The following is a 6,459-nucleotide window of genomic DNA, read 5'->3' as shown; positions in this document are numbered from 1 at the left end:
TATTCAGTTCAACTCATCAGTGGAAGATGCTGACTCGATCGCCGATATTCTCTCTTATGACTCATTTATTTCCCCTGGACTTGTAGCATGATGAAGACACTCGAGAGACCTGCAATAAGTGTGCGAACCTTGGTGGAGACGAGATAATGGTAGTATGATTCAGATTTGAGGAAACACCGTGTGACTTGCTTCTCTTCAGTAGATGTTTACGCATGATATTCTCTGCGAAAACTTGATTTTTTTTTATGGTTTGAGTTAATTGATGGTAGATTGCTATTGTTTGTACATATGTTTGTTATGCACTTACCGTTTACTCATGATATAGTTTTAACTCTCAAGCATGGTTAATATAGTGTTCGGAGAAGATGAGAAATGATCATTTCTCTTAAATGTTTCACCAAGGTACATGGGTGCAACTTTGTTGTATTGAACATGATTCATTTGCATTGGTTTAGCTTTGGGTGATGCAAGCCCTAATCATATTTACATTTCCTTTCCGTTGTCGCTTTTAAAGACCATGCTGCGATGGCCGACAATGCATTGCCTATGTAGATGATAATTTTAGCGTTCCTTGCTTTTGTTGCTCTCGGCAAAATCAACAACTGTTAATTTCTATATTATATATATTCCTCTTGTTATTTACTATGGTTTGTGATGATTTGTAAAACCTAAAAATTATTAGCATTTCCCTATCTATACATGGGTCTTACGGGATCATGTGCCAAGGCGAACCCAATCTGTACTTTTTTTCTTTAGGTAGCGGCTTTTGAAGAGAACAGAAGTCTATGGACTGAGCTAACATACATATGAGTCAAAGGATTCAGTTCATGCCTCTTACTGTTGGTTTTTCATTTATGTTGGCTTGATTAACGAGAATCGGTAATGTATTATTTTCATCATCTTCTGTACAATAGACGTTGATGATTCATCTTCAGATATATGTTCGTTTTTGGGACCAGACTACCAATTCAATAGGCTGCTAGATGGACTGGAAACCAGATATGGTAAGGCCTCCAAGATAGGTGTTGTTATTTATACATATTTGTTCGCCATGCATTGTCGGATGCCAAATGTTTTCATGCTAAATTTTTTTGCGCTTGTCGCAGCTTTTCTCGCCATTTCGTGTCCATTGCGTGCCTAATGCTATCTCCTTGTGGACCCAGGCAGGGAAATATCCTAGGATGCATCTTGCTGAATTTATCAATTTTATTCTATTTGAAAACGTGGTATGCTTCACCAAGCCTTCGACATGTCAAAAATACTCTGCTATTTTGATCATACTTGCTATTTTGATTCATCTGGGGTAGCTATGATCTATTATTAGTATATCCTGGTATATGTGCTCCCCTTTAGGTTATGCTTGACAATTATGCATCATATCAATTTATGTTATCTCAGATGTTGGATTTTATAAATAGCGCTCTTAATAGCCTTTGTGGATGCCTGTCACCTAATGTTTCTAACAATTAGTGGTAAGGGTTATTGCATTTTCTTAAGTTGGCCTTCACAGTAATATGCTTTCTCCATTAAGAGAAAAATATAGGTAGTACTGCTGACCTCAAAATAGAAATTAGCTTTCCTAGGTACTTCATCTTTCAACCTTTCCACTTGGTAGGAATATTTTGTTCAGGGTTCAGAGATGGTTCTTCATTCTTGTCTTGGGTTGAACTTGCTCTTTGTTATTAGGCTGCTTCTTTTAGGGTTAATGTGTGGTTTCCTCTTTTCAATTTAGTACATCCATCCTGTGTGTAAATGTTTTATTTATTTGTTGTCTGTCCTCTTCCTTTAACTCATCTCTAGCATGAAGAGCTTGCTCGCCACTATTGCTTCCAGTCAGGATGGGATGATGTTGTTTAGGAGGTGTTCATAGTACCAGGTCTCCATAGACATGACCGTTTCAGAATAGGAACAAGGTAATAACACTCCTGATTGAGAATCTCATGGCGTGTCTATTGTTTCTGGATTACACCTTCCCATGTGATGTGACTATTGTTCCCTTGATTGACAATCTCATGCCACACTTTAGAGATTGTTAGTTAAATTTGTATGCAAATATGCAATCTTATACTATCACACGTACTTTAGTTTAAAATGCTTAACATAGATATCGAACTGCATTTTTGTATTATTTTTAGTTGTTGTACTATTATTTCTCCTATTTTGTCAGCCCAGAAAGATAAAGGATAGTTTCTGCTGCACAAAGATTCATAAATGGGATACATCATCTCTTACGTATCTGATTATCTGTGTCCAGGATGCAGTCTAGGTGTTTGAAAACTGAAGTGAAACCTGCTATGTAAGGACATTGTTCGTATTTTGCAATGCAACTATTCCAGATGCTTTAGATTTCAGAGCATTTGGGTTGTTATGCATGTATGGATGTTTTCTCTTTATGTTGTGCATTTCAACTGTGATAGTTTGGAGTGTGCTCGTTTATTTAGCTGCATATACTTGGCAGGTTATGAAAGTAATTAAATATATTCTTCAAAATCAAGATATGGGCATGCTTCTTTTGCTTGTATCAGCACACATTTGTTCTAATTATATTTTCTTGTGCTTTCTACTGCTTTTAGTGCAGTTTAATTTCATAGAAAGTAAGCACAGTTAAGCATGTTAACCTCTTCTTTTTCTTAGATGCATCTTACATCACTACAAAATATGATATGGTGTCGAGTGTTGCTCTGTTCTTTCATTCTCTGTCAATTATTGTGGTATATTGCAAAGCTACTCGTTCTTTGGCGTAGCTCCTGAGAGGATACTTGTGTTCTTCAGTATGCCTCATTTAGCTTTCACGTCATCCTATGTTATGGTGGTTAAACCTGTAGTTGGTCATTTTGACAGTCAAGGTAAAATGAGCCAACCCGACCGTAGAGCCTAAGCAAAAAAACAAAGGCTGACTGCGTTTGCCCATGGAAATAGTGGATTAGTTCGTATCCCTTCAAGAATCAATAGTTGCGATACCTTGAAGAATAATGAAGAAATTATGCTATGTACGATTAGTGAAAGGTAATTCTCATAGACATAGGCCCTTTTAATTGTTCATCATATTCCTCTGATATATTATCCTTGTTTTTGAGATTATGTTTCCTAAGCAGTTTTCTTTCCTTTCCATGTGGCTTAGCTACAAGTGTTTTGTATTGATGCACCTCTTTCTTTGTTGTCTTTTTTTTCTTAACTGTATCCTGCTCATATCCTGGAAATATTTGGAGTAAACTTAGGGATAGAAAACGTTAGTTTATATTTAGGATGGTGCACTTCTCAAAATAAAATCAATATTCTTTACTTAGTGGTTGCGTTGCCAAAATGTGGTCATGTGTACTCTATACTACTGTGATAGTAGGCTGATACGCATAAATTTTTTAGATGCAGCATTAGAGCTTATTCCGTTTACATTGGTTTCTATTTCTAGAGATCTACATGATGTGGTGTTTCCTTATGATTCTGTTTTTCCGTTGAATACATTTAGTTCTAATCAGAATTACAATAGATCTGTTTTAGGGTCTAAGAGTCTTTTAATAGAGTACCGAGATTTTTAAAAAAGTGACTTCTACCCCTGAATAGTCTCCTTCAAACAAGTGAAAGTGCCAATGATCTACGTTTTACGAGTTCATTCTTTTATACATATCATTACACATAGTTTTTCCAGATGGGCTCTTCCTTGCCACTTGATATCAGAGTTTAAAGTGGAAGGCCTTTTTTACTGCTATGCTGGATCTGTAATACTAAGATATAATAGACATGATGTAGTTATGACCATCTACCTTTTATAAAATACTGCTCCCCCTTTTTAATGGTAGATTTCTTTTGCTTCTAAACGGAAATACTGCTTAGGTCATCCTATGGACCCGCTACGTTTTCTTTGCTCTACATAGTTTGGTTTCTTCTCAAATTTATAACAACTCGAGCAACATGTACATGTTCAGGCAATGGAACCTGTGATGGCTTGCTAAGAGCTGGAGAAAAGCATTTATAGTGCCCCTTACAGGTGGATGTATGCTTGTACTTCTGCTTGGATACTGTATGAAGAAACTTAAAAATGTATATTCAAATTTGGTGCACCATATTTCTTTTTATTGGGTCATACTTTGTCCATGACAGCAAGTATGATTTGTGTCGCAGACGTTGAGAAAATCCTCTTGACCCACTAAATATCCAAGGGTTTCCTATTTCAAGTCCATGGCTACTGATCTGGTGAAACTAATATTGGTAGCAAGTTGAACTGTACTTCATGGATGACAAGATGTAGTTATGTAGCTTCACGTTGTATGGTGATATCATTTGCCCATTTCACTTCCAAACTAAAATCGCCGAATATAAGTTAATTGGTTCATTCCCAAATATGTGCTCTCTTCCCATCTGTTATTTAGATTGTATGCCTTTTAATTTGAATCCTCTCTGATGTGTGCAGATATGAAATATTTTCAATCGCTTCTCAGTTCTGAAATTAGCTCCTCTCTTCATGTATTGCCGTGGGACTAATCAAGTACTTGATCATCGAAGGTGGCGGTAAGGCGTGTGAGCAATTAATTATCAGGTGTTAGCTTGGAAAGGCATATGCAAGTGTTGTCTTCGGGAACCCCAAGTTCATTTCCAACAACAAATGTAGATTTTGATTCCTAAATATAATAAGCAACTGAATCTGTATTACATTTTCGTTCAGTAATATGTGAATATTTGTGCCAGTTTTGTACATATTAGGAAAAAAGCTACAATCAAGACAAAATTAAACACATGTTATCTGATTCTTTATGAATATCTGAAATAGGGTTTTATCATTGATTTGTACAAATGCTAAGACCGAGGTTTGTTAATTCTGGAGCTTTTGTAATTCTCAAAAAATATTGCTTTAGTGAAATTTTTAGTGCCATTATATAAAATGTATATTGGCAAGAGCTTCACGGGATCGTGCGCCAAGGCGCACATCTAAATCTAGTTGTAATAAAGAACGCTGCAATAATCCAAAGTGATCCGAAAACAGACTCCAATAACTAACTAAGCAAGTGTGATCTAGCCAGCTGCGCGCAATACTGCTTGACGTTGACGCTGAAAGTGACGGAGCAAAAGGCTCTGCTCAACAAACACTCGATGTATGCAGGACTAGCAACAAACACGTACTTAACATGTGTTTGTGCGTGATTTAATTAGGTCTTGTATTATATAGATAGCCATGCATATAGGCAGCGCACTTTAGCCGACGGAGGCTGCATCACGCTAGCTGACTCCCACTGTATCTTGCCCAGTTCTTTTTAGCTTCAGCTTGTGCAGAAACTGCTCCACCTTGAGCTGCCAAAATAAACGGTCGTGAAAAAAAGCTCCACGCAAAACTCTGTCCAGTTCTTTTCGGCTCGTGACTTCTCAGCTTATTCCGTGAGTGGTATGGTGAAAATTCTAAAATACCCTTGGATGGATAATAGATCTCGTGTAGCTGGACACCAACAAACTGAATCACAGAACCAACAATGATTCAGTTCGTGGCTGCAATCAGGTCGGAGATGCACACACGCGGCAGGTCCCGGCCTTAGCATCACGTCCATGGAGTAGACACGTGCTGCAGCTTGCTCTGGGGAGGGGCGTGCAACCACCGGAGCCATGGAATCAGCGTCCGTCGACGGCTGCAGTAGATTAGAGGGAGGACGAGGTGCTCCACGGCAGGGCCAGTTGCTCTGCTCGATCTGGCTGGCATGGAATGGATGCAGGGCGAGGAAAGGCATGGGGCTGCCAAGCTCGAGCGGGGGCAGCATCGGAGGATGGGAGGCGGGCGGCCGGCGGCGGTCGGTGCGTCGGCTGCAGGTCGCGTTCCTTTTTCTATCGCGAGAAGAAGTACGATTGGAGTCTGCCTACGGGGGCACGAGGGGAAAACGTTTCGCTGGAGTGCGGAAGCTGCGGAAAGGCTGGAGCTTTTCCCCACTACACACAAATGACCAAAGCCAGCTCCTCCCCACCACGGCTTAAAATCCAGTTCTTTTGGGCTTAGGCTGCTCCTCACCCCTAAGCCATCTAGAAGCTCCAAAAGAACTGGGCTAGCATAATTGTCATCGGCGACTTCTCTCTCCTAGCATAATTGTCATCTAGAGCTAAAAGCCAACACCGGAAAATTAATATCCAGTACGAAAATTTAGCCGGCCAGAACGAATACTGGAAATACTAGAAAAAATTGTAGCAGAGCAATGACGTCTGGGACACCCATGGTTGTACATCGGGGGCCGCCTCTGGCCTCGTGTCTTCCTACATGTACATTAGTACAGACGCCTGCTGTCTCTAACAGATAACCACGTCACCTATAGACACCTCTAAAGACACCATGTACATTAGGCTGTCTATTTAGCTTTCTATATTACACAAACCGCTGGTAAAACGCAGGGAAGGAAAAGTTGGTTCGTGCGTGATCCTCGGACCACGATATGCGATGCTTACCGTACAATGGTAACCATGCAGTCTGTAAGGAGCGATTTAGGCGGG

General features: G+C 39.6%; 1 long non-coding RNA gene across 1 annotated transcript; it reads left to right on the top strand.

The window, feature by feature from the left end:
* The first annotated feature begins 1,124 nt into the window (after positions 1 to 1,124).
* LOC124666591 lies at positions 1,125 to 4,615 on the top strand. The gene is made up of 3 exons (XR_006990940.1): positions 1,125 to 1,226; positions 1,801 to 1,913; positions 4,409 to 4,615. It is a non-coding gene; the product is annotated as an uncharacterized LOC124666591 (long non-coding RNA).
* The last annotated feature ends 1,844 nt before the right edge of the window (positions 4,616 to 6,459 follow it).

This window comes from Lolium rigidum, chromosome 1, assembly GCF_022539505.1.
Source record: "Lolium rigidum isolate FL_2022 chromosome 1, APGP_CSIRO_Lrig_0.1, whole genome shotgun sequence".
Classification (NCBI taxonomy): Eukaryota; Viridiplantae; Streptophyta; class Magnoliopsida; order Poales; family Poaceae; genus Lolium; species Lolium rigidum.
This window is presented reverse-complemented; position numbering and strand designations above follow the sequence as displayed.